The sequence below is a fragment of the Phaenicophaeus curvirostris genome, chromosome 3 (assembly GCF_032191515.1).
Source record: "Phaenicophaeus curvirostris isolate KB17595 chromosome 3, BPBGC_Pcur_1.0, whole genome shotgun sequence".
Lineage (NCBI taxonomy): Eukaryota > Metazoa > Chordata > Aves > Cuculiformes > Cuculidae > Phaenicophaeus > Phaenicophaeus curvirostris.
In genome coordinates, this window is record NC_091394.1 from 59,644,544 (window position 1) to 59,663,856 (window position 19,313).

Genomic DNA, 19,313 nt, shown 5'->3' on the forward strand with positions numbered 1-19,313 from the left:
GGAGGGAGAATTGGGGAAGCTGTTATCTCTGCACACCACATAAAACCACACTGTGGAGACCCAGGGGAGTCCCAGCCTGTGGCACACAATCTATTTTGGACAACAGCACATTGTATGTAACTCAGGTGCTGGAGGACACACTGCACTGTGCTGTGCTTCCTTGGGCCTGCAGAGATAACTGGGCTTGTCTTGTGAAGGTGCACAAGAGACCTGCCAGAAGGAGAAATTAGGGCACGGTAAAAGCAACTTGTAAGGAAAGCGCATCCTGTCACCTTGATCCCTGGTGAGGTGACTAACTGCCAGCTCCTCCTGTCTGGCTCCCATGCAACTGTAAGTGCAAGTTAAGATGTACTGGCTCTCTGATGTTGTTCATTGCAGGCGATTGCAGGAACTTGTGTAAGGATTCGAATTGAGGAAAAAGTAGTGCCACTTCAGATTTTTAGGTGTTATCTACAACCTGGATCTCTAAGGAACTGTGGTCTACAGCTTTCCTCCTAGTTAGGCAAGAAAATTCCTTGTCTTTCCATTAGACTCTGTTGTTTCAAGGGAGGGAAGGATTTGTCTGTGAAATTTTAGTACCATTCAGATATACCTTGTGGAAAAAAAAGGCTTTTTATTAGTATCGTTTTTTTCTGTAACCAGTTCTACGCTTGAAAGGAACGCTTTTGTATCCTGTGTTATTTATTTTCTGGCTTGAGCTTAGAACTGCCAGGCAGCCAGGGACTTGTTTCCCTAGCTCTTGTCCCTGAAGAATTACTGGAGAAGAAGAGAAGTTCCCCAAAAAAGCGAGGTGGGGACAGGAGCTCAGGTTGGGCCCACCAGAGCTGCTTCCAGAGAAGAAGTATTAGAATTGTCTTAAGTTTGATGGTATGAATACTCTACTAACCTCGATTTATGTGCTTTGAATCAATGTTGTACTGAAGTCATTATCAGTCAGACAGGGCAGTTTTTCAAGTACCCAATATTGGGAGTGTGTATGATAGCAAAATCCTTTCATAATGGTGATGTCTGGTTGGAGTATATCCAGTTGCATGTCAGAAGCATTAGATATGAGAGGCTTTGTTACAGTAAGTGTAACATAAAGTACCTTCAGGCAACCATGCAGCTTTGATGTGAGGAAGACTGTGGAAGGTGGTTCCACAGGTGTAATAGGGAAAAATTCGTGCTGATTTTAGCCCTCTGTGCCTTTTGTAGTTTCTTTTCAAAGTACAAAAGCTGTATTTTATTCAGTTTCTATTCCTGGTGATAGTTTAGTTAAGGGGCAGAAACACAGACAAGTTTGAACACAGATCAGTTGCTTGCTTTGTTTTTTATGTGCACTGGTATCAGCGCTGCGTAGTGAATTGGCAGCACAGCCAGTCCTGTGATAAGAATGAATGTCTGGGCAGTAAACCCTTCCTGTGCTCCAACTTGAAATCTTCATGCTATCTCCTATTCTGAATTGGATTGAATGCAACTGAGGTACTTTATTACATATAGTGAGAAAACATCTGAGTGATTGTTCTTCTCAAGTGGTGGAGTTCAGATTTGAAGGGGGAGGAGGCGAACCTGAAACTTGTCTGTGTCAACATTATGATGCTGAGTGTCTGCTTGTGGATACTATCTCTGCTTGGGTTGTGGAGGTCATCAAATAAAGCTAGGTTTAAGCACATACATTTTTAATGACATAACCCTTTGGGGGTGGCTTTGTGTACTTGTCTACTACCAGGTCAGAAAATAGAAGTAGTGTGTTGCCACATGCGTGTTGAGGTTATGGAAGAACAGCAGCGAGGGTTGGTTTTGCATTGTGTAGAAAGTTCTTGCTTGGAGATTTGCTTATTTTTCCTTTTGAGAGAGTGTGTATGGATTTAACTAAAGAACACGTGTTCATGCAGTTGTGCTATTTAAGTTAATGTGGGGTGACTCAGTGTATATTCACTGCTGTCATCACACAGCGACTGCAACAGAACATTTTATTTTCTAAAGACAATGCTAATAATTAAAACGGCATTATAATTTCACAAGACAATATCTGTTCCCAGAGCTGTGAAGTGACTAAGAGATTTGCCATTGTCAAGACAGGGGAACTGGAGCTGACCTGGAGTGCAAGCAGCACCCTCCGTTTCGGCTGGGCCAGGATGCCCTGCCTCTCTCCACTCCTGCTTTCTGGGAGTTGTACCAGGGTTTGTCACAGCAGCAATGCCTTTGCAAGGCAAACACTCCAGGATTTAACGTCACCAACCTTAAACCTATGAAACTTAAACCAACCTTAAAACTATGAAAAAATTCATAGTACTGTGGCTTGCTTACAGTATGGACATGTGCAGAAGAAAGCCATAGAATCATAGAGTGGTTTGAGTTGGAAGGGACCTTAAAGATCATCTAGTTCCAACTCCCCTGCCATGGGCAGGGACACCTCCCACTAGACTAGGTTGCTCAAAGTCTCATCCATCCTTGCCTTGAACACTTCCAGGGAGGGGGCATCCACAGCTTCGCTGTGCAACCTATTCTAGTGTCTCACTACCCTCACTGTAAGGAAATTCTTCCTAATGTCCAATCTAAATCTTCCCCCTTCCAATTAAAAGCCATTTTCACTCGTCCTATCACTACATGCCTTGTAGAAAGTCCTTCCCCATCTTTCTTGTAGGCCCCTTCAAATACTGGAAGGCTGCTGTAAGGTCTCCCCAGAGCCTTCTGTTCTTCAGGCTGAACAACCCCAACTCTCAGTCTGTCCTGATTGCGGAGATGCTTCTGCCCTCTGATCATCTTCCATACCCTTCTTATGTTAGGGATCTCAGAACAGTACTCCAGATAGGATCTCGTGAAAGAGGAGTAGAGGGGGAGACTCACCTCCCTCTACCTGCTGGCCACGCTTCTTTTGATGTAACCCAGGATGCGATTGGCCTTCCAGACTGTGAGTACACATTGCTGGTTCATGTCGAGCTTCTCATCGATCAGCATCCCCAGGTCCTTCTCCACAGGGCTGCTCTCAATCACGTTGTTCCACTAGGCTGAGCATATTGATATTACCATTGCAAAGCTATCTTCATACGAATTAGTAATTAGCAGATAAGATAGCTGTGAATCCAGACCCTGAGATCTGGCACTGAATATCCTTAAGATGTCGAGCCGCTGAGCAAGACTTAACTTCTTTAATGAATCCCTTCTCCCAACAGTGTTTCCCAGGAGCCACGCGACAAAGTACCAGAGGGTTGTGCTTTGATTTCAGTAGTTTCATTATTAAGTTGTGTTCATCTCCAAGATGGGTGCTTCTTAAATTTAGTTTGTATTTGATTGGGGTACTAAAGAAAAAGAGCTGATTTAAGGAAAATTACATGGGGGAAGAGAATTGCATGTTTTACAGTCTTGAGATTCCAAGCATCCTTGCTGTGAAAAATGGGAGTTTATTTAATTAGCAAGTTTCTGTGTGGGTTTGCTGAGTTGCTTTAGTTTGTTTGTTCTCTGTCAGCTTCTAATAATGCTATTATTTATTTCCACTAAACAGAAAAAAACAGTTTGATGATCTCTGTTGCTCAATGTCTGTTAGGAATACTGCCTCAAAGTTATATCACCACAAATATTTATATGTTTCTGCCTGTTCTGTGGAAAGAAACATTGAGGAGAGCCAAACAGTTACCTTAAAATCAAGATTGTTTGCATAACTTCTATTTTCTTTTGACAGAATCGTTGCATAGTTCTGCCTAAAGGTGATCTTGCAAGAGCTGCTAGGAGCAGATCACTCATTGTTATAAATGGGTTGGTTCAGTAGATGTGATACATACCACAGAACTTTGTGTGGGACCTTCGGTGATTTCCCTGCCTAGTATGTGTTTTGTGGCATCAGTAAATCTTCTTTGATTTGACAGTTTCTGAATATCTGTTATACCCACCATTTAGCTCTGTCCCAACATATCCTGGGTGTCCCTGTATATCTGTATCACAGGTACAGTATATCTGGGGCTGCTGTAGCGTATTTAATATTGCAGCTTGCCAGCCAAGCTTGCACAGAATGGCACAGCTCATTAGCCTCCCGTTAGCCTCTACTGACAGTTAAACACTGGCATCAGCAGCTTCCTGTCCTTCGCAGCCCATTCCTGAACTAATTCCTAGATGCTGTTTGTGAAGAAGTCCTGCACAGCACTGCCTGTTAACTAACTGCCTTGCTGAATATGTTACAGGTACCTGCTGCTGAAAAGAAGAGATCATGCTTTTTTTTTTTCCCTAAGTAGTCCTTGTTCTGTCTCCTCATGTCTTCTCGATTTCCTCAAGTAATCCTGTTTTGTGTGCTGTTGACAACTAAATCAGAGAGATGCTAAAAGCAGAAGAGCAGAGGAAATGCCCAGTGCATACTGAGAAGCAAATATCTCAGTCTTTCAAGAATGGAAAGAAGGAGCAGTGTGAAGAAATGGGTATCTATGGTGATGAATTTTAACACATATACATTATAATATTTATTACTGTTTCTTCTACATCTGGATCACTTCCTGTTGAGGATGGAGTGAGGCAAAGAGACACCAATTTTTGGTACCCCTGAAATAGAGGAGGCAAGATAAAATCAGAGAAGTGTGTAGGTTGGAGCTGGCCTCCATGTTTCTCTTATGGTGTCCATTCTTACAACTATCCCCATCCAGCAAGTCTCAATCCTGACATTTTTTATTGAAGAACTTAAAACATTGTCTGCTATAGAATGAAATATTCTGCAGTACAATGTCAAATGCGAACATAGAACCCTAAAAGGTGGATACTACTAGAGATCTAGGCATAGATCGTATTGTGTTAGTGACCAAGGTGGAAAAATGGCACTTAAACAGTGTCTTCTGCTGCTTCCATGTTGTTTTTTTTTTAGATTAGGCTGCCCCTGGTATTTCAAGAGCCTTTATACAGATACTGTATACTCTTGCAGCTAATCCAAACACAGTTAACAGGGCAAAGCACAGCTGGAGACTGGCTCAGTGCCCAGAGTCTGCTTTTAACCTCTGCAAAGGCCCTTTCTATTCGTCAGCCATGCTGAATGTGGTGTAGATATCCAACATTTTCTAGCCAGAGGAGGAAAAAAAAAAAATCAAGATAGAATTTCTGAATCTTAATGAATCACGTGTTACACATACTGGCCTGACAGGACGCATCAGTTAATAAAGATTCTATGAAACAGGATCAGGCATATTGTAAACATCTGGGTTAATGAGCTGAGAGCTACAGCACCTCATGATCATATAATTTTTTAAAATATCCATCATCTCCCAGATGAAAATTCACATGCTGTTATTCTGTGAATGTATTCTAAAAGTAATATGGCTTTCATAGTAATATGAAGCAGCAGGTCTCAACTTTTTTTGGATGTGCTAACCATTAAATGTTGTCTGATATATGTGTGAATTCTTTATGGCCAGCTTAAGCTTTGGGCAATAAGTTTTCCTCATGAAAATATTTTGAGAATTCTTCTGGAATAATCCACAGACTCATCAAGGAACTGTAGGTTAAAATAAACAGTGTGTGAAGAGATTGACAACTTGATTTTATGTTATTTCTCACTGACTGAAGAAATTGGATCTGTCTCTCCCTCCCTAAAACAGAGTAATATCAGCACACTATTGATCCATTCTTGCAGAGCTGTTGCTTATATCATGGTTCTCCTTTTGGAACTTGACATAATGTGCATCCCTTTACAAACTACATGAATAAAACATTAGGAAGGTAGAGATTGTGGCCTAGTTAGGAATTATGTGCAGGATCTCTTCTCCTTGGTTGAACTGAGAAAACAAAAAATAGAACAACGGATATCTTTACATATGATAAACCTTGTCTTAAGTTTTGGTTCATTTTTTTTGTAATGGAAAGGGCATTTATGAGTGAGTATTCTTTTTATTTTGGACTGAACATAAAACAGCTAAACATCAGAAAACTTAATATGCACAGTGAAATTTAATTAGGTAACTGCATAAAAATCAAAGGGTTGCTTTTTTTCTAGAGGAAGCAAGAATCCCATTTTGGTACTAGAGCACATATGTAGCTGAATCCTAATTTCCTCCTCTACACCCAGAGGTGTTAGTAACAAATATATATGATCTACTGCCAAGAGTGATGGACCAGGAATATTAGGGGGAATGGGCTGTATTCCTTACATCTCACATGGTGACTTTGTCATGCAGCAAAGATGTATGATTTCCAGTTTTTCAAAAGGTAGCCTTTAACTTCGTATATTCCAGTTTGGATTGCTATACTTGGTTTTCAGAGATACCAAACACCAGCTTCTTCATCATCACAGTTTGACTTTTGGATACTAAGTACCTCTTGAAAGGATGCACAAAGTCTCCATGACTCCATTACCTGAATTCATCTTTTGTAAAAATTATGCAAAATGTATCTATTATTAAAAATGTTTAATACCTATATTATATAAAGTAAATGTTGGGAAAGGTAATAAGCTTCAAATGTGCTCCAGTTGTCCTGTTCCAGCTAGTTTGTTGTCAAAAACTGGTTTTCTTTTGTAGTAGATTAAGCAAAATGTCTTAACAGTTAGCTGTTCTAAAACATTTATTCAATGTTAATTCTCACAGTGAGAGGCTACCTGCAGATGTGAGTATTTCACATACACTGTCAAACCTTTTAAGCCACCCTTTGCTGGCTATACCAAAGCCAACAAAGTTTTCCCCCGTCATTCATGCAGGCAAGGTCAGTGATGGCTTGAATTTTATTTTCTTAAAAATCTCCATTTAGCTCTTGTGCCTCTGTCTTGGGTTGATTTTTGTCAATTACCTCTATTGTTAGTTTTTTTTAAAAAAAACAGTGAGATGAATATTTTTACAATAAAAAGATGCTTGGGAGGTGTTTAACACAATTTCTGAATTTTGTTTTCAATCACAGGATCCACGTTTTAAGTAAGCTGTTATATATCATGCAACTTGTGGTTCCAGCCACCTGCTGTACTACATGCACTGTGTGCTCCTCAGCAGAACATGGGCCGTAGCTTTGAGTTTCCTCTCTGTCCATTTACAGGATGGCCAGCTTGGGCACACAACATTCCTCCCTGTATATCTGCAGGCATCAGTGTATGGCATCCTGATTAAGATTGTTGTCATCCAAGTAGCTCAAATAAAGTTACATGTGTGGTTTTCACTTTTCCTGTTGTGGTATTTCCATGGTTTTACTGTTTGGGGTCAAGACTTCTGAACCTGCTTGAAGGCTAAAAGCAGAACAGCTATGGAAAGTGCATTCAAGTATAAATATTTCAGCTTTTCATAAAGAAGGCGGACTGCAAACAGTAAGATACTTTTAGTTGGTATCATGTTATCTAAGAAAATACTTGAAAGAAACACTTCTTTTATTTGCTTAAATTGTTGTTCTTTGCTATTCAGATCTCTGAGTCTAAACTGAGATATGTTTTGGCAGTTCTGTGGTTGTAGGTCTCTAAGGAAAAGCCAGGTTCTAGCTCAGGAAACAAATTGCCTTGTTTCCAGCAAGTAAAAATGTGAAGAATTGGGTACACTCTCTGAATCCTCACCATCATGCCTGCGTGCTTAGCCCAGGTGCTGGGCTCACTGTGCCCTTCAGATAAGAGCTGCTGAAAAAGATGCATCCTTGGCAATGACTTTAAGAACTGTTTGAGAGCTGCATCCCTCTGCTGATAGTATCTAGGGCCAAACATCTCTTCCATTCTTCAAATGCATCTCAGACAAGTAATCCAGATGTTAGGCTGGCCATTTATGCCCTTCTCAAATCCTCACCAGGGTCTTGCTCATGTGATGGACAAGTTGGCCATTCCTTCCTTTCAGATTTTGAAATTTCAGTATGCATTATCAGTCATAATACTTGGTGATCTGGGCCCCACAGCAGTTTTGCTTGCAGCATAGTGCTTTTTAAAGTAAGGATGCTGAACTGACAAGCCACCAACTAAAGGGAACACACTGCTGGGACAAAGTAGAATTTTCTGGTTCCACTGACTAGAAGTGTACGTGACCTCATAAGGATCAAGTACCTTTAGAAATAAGGCTGACCAACAGAAAGAAGTAGGGATACTTGCCAGAAAGAGAAGAAAAGTCTTGTTTTCTTTCATATCTTACTCTTACATTTCAGTGAGTCTTCGTCCTGAAGATCTCAACTCCATTACCAAGATACATATTATTTAATGAGTCTTCTAAACATGGTGTGTTACTAAAATGTCCTGGCACTACAGATGAAAGGAGAGCTTCAAGCCTTCCAGCACCTAGTCTGAATGTGGATTTCCTGATGTCAGTCAGTATTGAAAAGGAGCATCACTCCTTTCTGAACAGTTTACATATCCTTTTGCTTCATAAATGATTAAAAGCAATAAACCTGAAAATAGTAGAAATGTTTAGAATTTATTTAGCAGCAAAATTAATTTTGAGACCCTCGGATCTCCTTGTAGTTTTTAACGTTTTTTTTGTTTGACCTTATTTCACCAGCAGATGAGATAGACTGTTGAAATTAGGATAATGAGCAATTTTGGTATGCCAGCTGCCCAGCTATTGTGCAGTATTTTATTCTAAGCATTCAAAATTATTTATTTTGAGAGAAATTTGAATGAAGCTGTGAGATTTTATAGAGGAAAAAAAAATGTAGAGAAGTGTCCATTCAGAGGACAATGTGATACTTCACACCTGTATAATTCGTTGATTTGAAAAATATTGAAGAAAATATTTTTTGTCATCTAACTTTAGCCTCCAGTTTCTTGTCTTGGTTTGGGTGCTTCCTGACTAGGTGTCAGAAGTTTTCTGCCCTTAAAATGGGGGTTAAATTTTCCAGCTGAAGCTCAGGAAGTAAACTGACCTGTGCACGTGGCTCAGTTTTATGGAGTTTTGTCATTTTGAAATGTCTGACATCAGCTTTCCTGGTACTGTTTTGTATCTTTGATGCTTTATAGTATTTTTTTCTTTCTTATTTATTTTTCTTGTTTCTTACTCTGTTTCTTTTTAAAAAGAGAATTGGAAAGATAAGGACAGTTGCTTTAATGATTCGCATTGAGGCCAGAATTCAGCTACATCCCTTTCAGCTGTCTAGTAAGATCCAGTGACCAATCACTTCTTTGCACAGATCTCAGCTGCCATGTCTTTGGTCCTATGTCAGCATTTCTGTTATTGATTTTTAAGGGAAGTACTGTGGAAGCACTTGTTGTTCCTAAAAGAAGGTATTGTGGAGGCACCAGTCTTTCCTGTTGAGGTGATAACAAGGTCAACGCTAGCAAATTCTTAAGTTACTTAGAAGGGGAAAGAAAAATTAAAGAAAGAGTGTCAGTGAGAAATAAATGGAGTGGTAACTGTGCACGGTTGACAGTGTACACCATTGTAGCCATGCTGATGAGGGTGCCCCACTGTACCCTGCCTGCATCACCAGAAAGAAGCACTGAACTGTCAATAGTTGTATGTGGTAACAAACGTTTTCGAACTATACTGTGTGCCCCATGTAACACTGTATGTCAGCATGCCTAGCTGTACTTCCATCTGAATCGTACATCTGCAAGAGAAATTAAATTGTGGACCTCCAGATGCAGGAAACAATTAGAAAGCCACAAGGAATCAACTGTATGCTCTGTTGCCTTCTTGGAGGCCAGGCATTTGGTAGTGCTTTAGTCACAATTGGGCTCTTCTGAATGAAGGCTATCCATGTTTTGTACTACAAATTCCCCAGTAGGTGTGGGATAAGCATAGCTGTTTCTTCATCACCTTCCTTCTGCGTTGTGGAGAGGACAAGTACGTGATATTTAGTGGAGGCCTTTCTTGGTTGCTCTGCACTGGGGCTGAGCTGGGCAGGTGGATGAAACAAAAACTTGTGGCATAGATCTGGGATGAGATTTTCTAAAGACAGTAGAATTACATCTATATGAGCAATTAGAACTTGAGAAACACTCATATGACGCTGCTTATACTAAAACAGTATAAGTAATTGGGAAAGGAGGATTTGGTGCCTTTGGCTGTCCCAGCAAGTCCTCAGTCATGTTTTCTACTGAGATATATGCTACATTCTACATTTTCTCTACTTTCTCTTGCAGTTCTATGTTTATGTCTAAGAACATTGACTGTAGTGTACTGGTTCCCTCTCAGCTGTGTTAATGGGTGTTGTGTTGATTAGAAGCTTGTCTGCTACGTGTCACTGATGACCACTGTGTTGCACTGATAAAGTGCTAGGGGAGATCTGTTACCAGAACAGCTCATCCACTTAAATCAGTGTAATTAACGTATAGTTCTGCCTTGGGCTATTCATCTACAAACTCTAGTGGCACCTGCCTGAGGGTTTACTCTTCTGCTGGTGGAAGCACCTGTGCCATCACAGATGGCTGTCTGCAGTGGTGCTTCATGGTTGGTCCCATCTATGTATGAGATGCATAGACTGGAGAATATTGTGCTGTTGTATTGAAGAACTTACATAGTACTTGGTCTAACTCCTCATTACTCTATCAGTCTCATCTATTAACTTTTTTGTCACTTTGCATTCATTTTGGGGATGCTAAATCATAGAATAATCATAGACTCATAGAATAACCAGGTTGGAAGAGACCCACCGGAGCTGTTAGTGTTTTATTCCATAGCATGAACAATAAAACTAGTCATGCTTAAAAGCTGCACAGAAGCTTGGGGTTTGTTTGTGTGTCTTCCTTGGTCATGGCTATCCTGGCTGAACATCCAAGTTGAGTGAAGCCAGTGTGGTATGTCCCTCTGTAGGGCTTTCACAATTGAGTGCATACCCTCTCAAAAAATCCTTGAGATCCGGAGCAGTATGTTTATTGTGGAACCAGAAAGTTATGGCAACTTACTGTATGAGAGCTACTCCAGTATTAATACTTGCACTTTTTATTACCATGACCTCTTTCTAGCTCTTAGAAGATGCAATAGGCTACACATTTTTTAAATACACTGTTGTTCACTAAGCAAGAATATATTCCACTACATAGTTCACACTGACAGTCACATCATCAATGTGTTGATCCCTGATGCTGTCTAAAGTAACTATCTAAAATAAGTATTATATGTTTTGAGGAAATGAGAGAAAATTTCTAGGCTTGCCAAAATTTTGAAGGGCTTTGGTTTTGTGCTTAGCTACTACCCCATGAATAGTTCTCAAGTCTGTTTGGACTACTAGTATTGGAGTAAACTATGTATATGTGAATGTTTATGTCTATACACTTGCATCAATAAAATAATGAAAGTGTTTGTATGTTGATATGAGAAGAAAGAAACGTTCTAGTGCATACACGTATATGGTGTCTGTGTTTTGGAGCTCTCTTCAAAAAAATGTGCTGGTGAGTCTCCCTCAGCTCAGCCTTTCTACCCTTCAGCTGGGTGTCTCCACCTTCAGCTCGGGGTAAGGAAAACTGCTTCTTCCCTTACTGCATCAGTGACCACCTGAACATAAAATCTTAGAGAGGAAGGCTGCACCCTGCATCCAGAACCCTTTTCTTCCCAAATACACTGATGTGTTTTTCCCTTAGCTGTTGTATATACTAATACTTAATTACAGGAGTGCAACCTCAAAATTTTACATTATGTGCTTTTCTGTCAGCTTATTGTATTGTGTAGATATAAAAATATTTCTAGGAGGTGATACAAAATACAACAGTGACACAAAATTTTGCTCTGCATGGATTATAATAGCTGATTTAGATACTCCAAAATGTACCTAACAATTTTGGAGAGAAAAAGGAGAAGATATTGCATATGAAATGAAACATGTATCAGTTGGCTAGACAGGAATTGGTTTTGGTAAATACACTGTTGCTATAGTTTAAAAAAAATGTCTAAAATAAGTGCTTTAGAAAAGAGGAAAAGGCTAAATTTTTTTTAAAAAAAAGCAAAATTCATACTTTTTTAGTCATTTTGAGCCACCACTTGAATAAGAATATATTATTCTTCCATGAACAATCACTGGAAATAGGGCTTGAAAAGTAAATAACTAATTCCTAATAGAGATATGAAAATGTAGTAGGGTTTTTTTGTTACAGTTGTTGTTACCTTCAAAAGTATCCTGTCAGCTTTCTAGATCCCAACAGGGAGGTGAGGGGGTCATTTAAGTGCACAAACTTTTTGCTCTTTGACCTTAACTCTGAATGTGGGAGATCTCTTAAAAACAAGTCATCACTGTAGATTCCATATTTTCATGTCAAAGTCAACTGACAGTTGCCTGAAGTAACAGGAACATTTACATGTTTATATTTTCCCTTAGTTACTTGCAAAGTAGCTGACACTGATTCTGTGCCCTGCGAAAGCTGTACCAGGGAAACACTGTTTGATTTGGGGTTTTTTGTTGGGTATTTTCTCTCTTCTTCATCTGGAAATAGCCAAAACCAAAATAAAATAGATTGTGTACCTATAACAAGATCTTAAAATGCGTGATTTGTGTTATCCTTCATCAGTTAAAAACTTCGTTTTGAAATTTGCCCTGTTTGTATTTATACATTGATCCACAGCATGGCTGCATCTCATCTTGCACCTCAGATGCTGTGGCATATGTGCGCTTGTGTTCTGAGGCTTCCCAAATTGCTTTTTAATTAGTTGTTATTATTACACAGGTTGTAGCTTTTCCAGTGTGCAGCCATGTTGATTTTATCACTTATCTCTTCTTTTATGTGAAATAGGCCTGGTTGCTCTTGTGGATGCCTTGCACTTCCTTCCCTCCCTGCTCGTGGCATGGACCAACCTTGGCATTGGGTTACCATGACCTCCGACATCACAGCAGTGCTGACATGTACATGCCTGTCATGTTACTGCTCTGTTGTTGGTTTTTTTTTAATGCCTTTTCATGTTTTGTTTTGCTTTTCTTTTTTTTTTTCAGAACCCCCTGGAGTATTACATTCCCCCATTCAGAGTGTGGACAAGAGTTTGGCATTGTGCTTTTACAGGTACCTTTTTGAATTAAAATGTACTTTTTTTTTTTTTTCCTCCAGTTTGATAAAAAAGGGCAATTACAGAAGGACTTTACCACATCTTCTTCTGCTGTCCTAGGAGGTATGTTCTGGTAATGAATTTCTCTTCTTTGACCTTTACTAATTGATTGGGTTGACAGAGTCATTACTTGCTAATATATAGTTCAGAACTGTTTAAGAAAGATTGAGGCTTGATTTGCTGACCTCGGTCACTCAGTGATGTATTTGCAAACATGGCTGGATCATTTTTGGAAATAGTCCAGTAGTTCCAGGCTTTTTCCTATAATTTATTACCAACTTGCACCTTGATTACACTCTTTCCATTCAGTAGATTGCGTTAACTTTTTATAACCGAGATCTTCAGTGCAAGCAAGCACTTCTAGCCTTAATCCTCCAGAACTTTCTGTTATTTGTGTTGTTATTACTAATGTGATTAAAACCAGAAGAAAGCTCAAGCATTTCTGAGTCTGTCTGCAACACTCTGAGTCTGATTTCAAGGTCTGAGCAGGAGATGAGCATTCAAGTTTCAAGTATTTTATTCATTGTTAAAGCCTGTAAACACAAGGGGGAAATCCAGTGTCAGGAATGATGGAAAGAATGTCATGCAGTAGCTTCATCCTTGGCAGGTGCAAGGAAACTAACTGAAGCCCCAGAGGGCAGGAGGGGACAGTATCTGTACACGTGGCACTTTGTACCAATGATTTTAGAGTTCTTGAAATTCTAGTGGGGCACTTCTGGTATTTCACTGTAGCAAACTGAAAATCAGTAATCAACATCTGGTGCATCATGTATCAAATCAGCAACACACTTCACTAATATTTAGTTTTAATTCCACTCAGCAGAAGATGTTTCAAATTAATCTGTTTCAAATCACCATATTTGGCTGCAGAATGTAAATTCACATTGTGTGAGGTCTTTAAGTTAAAATTATCGTTGCTGTTTTATTTTAAGTGAAAAATATTAAGTCTGAAAGTATTCTAATTTAAGGGTAAAAGTTTCTTCCCTGTACATAGAAATCGTCTCAGAAGCTGTTTCTGTCGGCTGAGGAAAGTGGGAGCTTGAAATTCCAGATGCATTGTAGTATGAAATTAAAGGCAGCAGAGCTTTCTTGGCTGTGCCAAGGGCTGACACCAGGGACATTCAAAGCCTTATAAGTGATCTGTGATAGTTTTTGTGGTCACAAGTTAACCTACACTAATTTTACAGTCACATTTCATATTTTTACCTCCCTGATGTAATGCTGTATCAGATTTATTTCTGCCTCCTTAAAAGGGGATTTCAAGGCTCATACGAATGCTCCAGGAGGTCTGTAGTTTTGCTGGAGATATATTGCTCGTTTTATGAATGGAAAAGATTGGATCTGTGATTTATGTTGAAGGCAGCATTTGGTCCTGGCTGCAGTGACACAGCCAGCTATCCCTTTTAGAAAGTCTTAAAACCAGTCCAGTGATGAGCTGGTGCTACCAAGTGAGGGATCTCTCCTTCTCTGGAGGTACTTGGTTCCCCAGCCATGACAGGGATGATGTGCTGGCAGGACAGCTGGCCAGGAGAGGTTACCTTTACACAGAAGGCACAGGCAGGTGAAAAGACATTTGAGGCTTGGTACCTTGTTTGCTGCTTCTCATTATTTGTCTGGTTTAGGCAGCTTGGCCCTTCATCTTCAAGTTGTTTCTCTAGATTCACCTATTTAATAAGATTGCTGATAACCGTCCCCAAAGAAGTAATTATTTATCGTAGTAGAGCGGTAGCTACAAGCTTGGGATACTTGTATCCAGTTTCTGAGTTTGGAAGAAATTTCCATTGTTACTTTGGGCAATCATACTTAATCCTGTATTAATTCCTTGTTAGGAGGTTTTTCTTTGTTTACAAAGAGGGAAGACCTATTAATGTGGCTTTGTATCACAGGGCCGAGAGGACAATGGATATGTAGCAGTGGTGAGGTAGTCTGAAACTATAAGAGGGGGGAAGGAATAGAGAAATAATTTAAGCTGTCTTTCTAAACAGTAGTCTAAGTCACCTGTGGTGAGGACAGGATTGAGAACATTTCTAGTTTGGGACTTCTTGCGGATGAGCCTATTGCTTGTCTCGGCACGCAAACAGCACATGAAAGTGAGCTGAAGCAATGCCAAAAGGAAGAACTGGATTTACTGAGGAGGCTACTGCAAACCTTGGCAGTTGTTAGATTTACTGGCCAGTGTTATGTTTGTCTGGATTTACTTCACTGTTTATTTTGCTCTTGAAAATACATGGGGCTCCAAGCGTCATGTCCTGTGATCTCCTGTCAACCACCCCAGTGCCAACTCCACCGCATCCAGCCTGGTAGGTTCAATGGGCAGCCTGCCCCAGGCATGGAGTTCTGCAGGAGAGAGGAGAGGACATATCTCTCACCTGCAACTCAAAATTACCTGCATTGGAGGGAGCTTTGTTTCAGGAGGAGGTTCACTATGTAATACCCTTCTCCACTGCACTCTTATGCCAGCTCTGTTCCATCTGCAGGATGTAGGAGCTGTGAGAGAGGCAATGAGGATATGCACTTGAGGTGTCCTTCGTTTTCTGTCTAATACTTTTCTGCCCTTCCTCTGTAATCTATTTTTGCTTCCCAGCCCATAGTTCTTTGCCCTCTTCTGTATTCCCAATACCTTTTTTTCCCTCTGCTCTTTTCCTGGTAATTACATTTTTCTCTCTGTCTTGCCATTGTCACTGTTCTCGTCTCTGTCTCTACACTCCCAATTCTAGATTTGGGTTGTTTGTTTTTTCTTGGAGCTGGGTTGCCTTGACCTCCCTGCACTGCTTTCGTCTCCACCTGATTAAATGCACTGGTTGAGACTTGATACATTTTTTGTTTTCTTTAAGACAGTGAGTTTTTTAAGGTTTCTTAAAAGCTGTGGCCAGGAAGAATTTCCATCATAATTATAACTTCATCAAGGCCCTCAGATATGCAAAAACCATTCATTGTGCAGAGTCTGGACAGTCTGACTTCTTAAAAGCGTCTTTCTAAGAACATTGTTTTAGTGAAGAGTCACTACATGTCAATAATACAAAACCACGCTTTGACCATCAAATTTGGATATGAAGCAAAAGTTTTGATGCTTATTAACAAATACCTAGCTGGATGTTCGTCTTCATCTAAATAGGTTGTAAACAGTTTGTGAAGGTCTGTAGTTTTAAGGTGTGGACTCTGCACATATTTCAAATACAGCAATTATGAAGGAAATATACTCAGTGTATTTTAACAACAAGCACCTAAAGCATTCTGTTAATTTTCTTTCTTAACTTCTAACACAATGTATCTTTAAACTTGAGACTGGAGAAAAGAGGAATGAACTATTCTGTGGTATGGGAAAATGTCCTCTTATCTAGAGAAAAACATAGCTGTACCAGTCAAAAGTAAAATATATGGAGTTGCTCTGAAGGTTGCAGTGCCCTGGAACACTGCTGTCATTCATTTGCAGTTAGTATTTGTACTATTATCATTATTATAAAAAGAAGTGCTTTGTTTTAACATAGTCAAAACTTCTGTAGTGCATTTATTTAAGAAAAAATAAATGGGCAATATTTCATATATGTTGTTTCAGTACTTAAAAATGGTTAACTCAGGGCAATTATCGTGTAGAAATTATTTTTAAATAGCCATTCTGACCTTAGTGCAGTAATAGCTCATGTTACAGAAAAGGCTGTTCAATGCAAAGAGTTCTGACAAACAAAACCCCACAGCTAATCAGAAGAGAGGCTCAAAGTCCTCTGTTAGGCCACTCTGTTGTACTGTGCTGACTGAACATTATAATTTTTCTAATGGTACTGGTTTTAGCATACTCAGTTTTTAATTGTGCCCAAAGTCCTGCCTTTTAAATATGGTCTTGTACGTTCTTAATATCAGTAAAAGATATTCATAGGCTATATTTTTAAATTTATTTCTAAAGATGAGTGAATTGTGCTCATGTGTAGTGGTTATTAAAAGGAATTTCCCATATAACAAGACAGGAGTAAGAGTTAAGCTAAGAGAGAAAACAGTTAAAATTATGTAACCTATGTGACTTACTGGTTTCTTGCTTGTAAAAATTGGTATTACAAGATATATTCTATGTACTTGTGCACTATTTCTTTCAAATGTATTTTCACAAGGGGGTGTAAGAAACTTCAGACAGGTGCTATTATGCTTGGTTTTGAAACTTTGAAAATGAGTATATTTGAAAGTTTCTCTTAGTAATTAAATCTCTGACCAAAAAAAAAGAAAATTTTAATTATGATATTTTTTTTCCATTTATAATAGCTTCTTCTGATTTCTGGTGTTTTCACAGCAGAAATTGTTTGGATTGTTTCTCTTTTCTGGCTATATCTGTTTATTTTGGGTGTCCGTGTATTTAAACATTTCTGGGGTTTTGCAGGTTTAGTAGCTGCACGGGACTGTCAAACTGCAGCTGTTTTCATTGTGGCTTTATTGTTATTTCTCAAATAAAATCTGTTTATAACTATGATACTATGTTCCTTTTCTATGTTTCTCATTGTAAACAGTTTGAGAAAGCTTTTCTCAATAAATAAGGGCCTAAACATGGCAACTTGAGATTTCAGGGCTTTTGGCCTCTTATGACAGTCTGGTAAATTTTTTCCTTTCCCACAAAAACAAACTGGCAGCAGCAGCAGGTATTCATATATGTCCATGAGATCACAGATTGCTCCACTGTTCTGAGAAATGGGAGATGGGTTCAGATCCCCAGTTCCTGAACTATGGCAAGTTTCCCACCTCCTAAGGAAGAAGCCAGTTGACAGAATATTGAATAGGCTTCCTATTTCAGCTGAAATGTCATATTTCCCAGAAATTATTGAACTGCTCTGGAGTGGGGTTGGTAACTTAATTTCCTCATTGAGTACTTCTTGTGACCTTTATCACTGTTTCCTTAATTTAAAGAAAGCTTGCAAATACTTGTTTTTTGAAAGTGGAAACCTTTGAAGTGAAGTGTGGTAGAGGAATCTGTCTCTACCTATGGTATAGCCTAGTACTTGAGCATCTGCCCAGGAGGACTGGTTCCAGTCTGCACTTAAAGTCAAGCAGAGGGAAACGTGTTTTCTTTGTCATCCTCATCATCCCTGACTGTGTTTTTAGGACCAGCAGGTACATGCTGGAAAAGATGGTGTGAACGAGCAGTAGGGGCAAAGAAATCCCGAGTTCTTCTTCGTCTTCAGAATTGGCGATCAAATTTAGTTGTTGTGCATGCCAGCTAGTAGAAACAACGGGGCTTCACCTGTGCTGGGTGGCATGGATGTGTAGGGTATGTCCATGGGCCTTTTCTCCTTGAAATCTCTTCTGCCCTGCATGTTCATGTTCTTTCCAAATTTCTCACAGTTCCTTTCCATGGAAGTCAAATATGGGAGGTGGGGAGACTGTCCATGTTTTGACCTGATTTGGTGTTCAGGACATACCTACAATTTATTAGTTTAAGTATTGGCAGAGAAACGTGATTCAAGGTAAGATATAAACCTAAATATCAGCTACCCAAGTTTTATGAACGCCGCTGTCACTTAAATGGTGAACACAGAGATTCTGTTTCCCCACAGAATCTGACATTTTAGGTGTGTGTGTTTCAGTGTTCATTAGTTTTGAGTGCTCAGCTTGAGGCTACTTTTACAGGTTTGCATGAAGCAAGATACCAAATATCAAAGAGAAGCTATGTTGCCTTGCTGCAGTAGCTATGAAGGAATTGAACCTATTGAAATCACCTAGTCATTGTTCTACAAATCTACAGCTACAAGGGCCGTGTTGGTAGACACTGCACATTTAATATAAGCTTTCGTTTTCAAAATCTGCACTTTTCCCTTTATCAACTTAAATCTCACTTGATTTCTTAGTATTTTCCAGTTTGTATGCAGAAATTGTTCTTCTAAGCCAAAGTAGTTTCTATTTTAGGACTCAATACATAGTGCAAGTTAAGACTAAGTCTGATCCCATAGTTGCACTTATATCAATATGCCGCAGTAGAATGCTTTAACATTCATACAAGTTTTCAAACATGTAAAGAATTTAGCATTACGTTTAATTTAACAGTGGCCCAGAATTAGCTTGTTGAAAATACTGCTATCAAAATGTCTGTTCCATAGCTGAGTTAATTATAATAATTTTTTTTGATGAAGGATGCTGCAGAAGTTACTGAGCTGTTTCCCAGCTGCTGAATTACTGATTACATTTGTGCTCATGTTGTTCTCTGCAGGAGGCTATGGATTTAAAGATGATGGTTGGATGTATGGAGTCTGCAAGCCATGCTAGTGAGGGTGTGTGTCTGTGTGGTCCTACTAGAAGTAGGGTGCTTTGCAGGTGCATCTCCACATTTTTGCAGATACAAGATTTCAGTTTCCTTCTTTATTAATGCATATGATTTCTAGTGAACGTATTCCTGCGAACGTTTGGGTAGCTTAAAGCATGACTCACTCTTAAAATGGACTTGTTAAGAATTGCCACAGATTTGCA

At 39.4% G+C, this 19,313-nt stretch overlaps 1 protein-coding gene across 2 annotated transcripts in view; it reads left to right on the forward strand.

Moving 5' to 3' along the window:
* The window catches only part of FAM110B (family with sequence similarity 110 member B), a 59,860-nt gene that overhangs the window by 29,580 nt on the left and 10,967 nt on the right, over nucleotides 1-19,313 (forward strand). Inside the window, exon 2 of one of the 2 annotated variants that reach the window (XM_069854134.1) lies at nucleotides 12,763-12,829. The exons of the other annotated variant lie outside the window; for it this stretch is intronic. The gene's annotated coding sequence lies outside the window, so the exon portion shown is untranslated. The remainder of the gene's footprint in view (nucleotides 1-12,762; nucleotides 12,830-19,313) is intronic. 2 annotated transcript variants of the gene reach the window in all.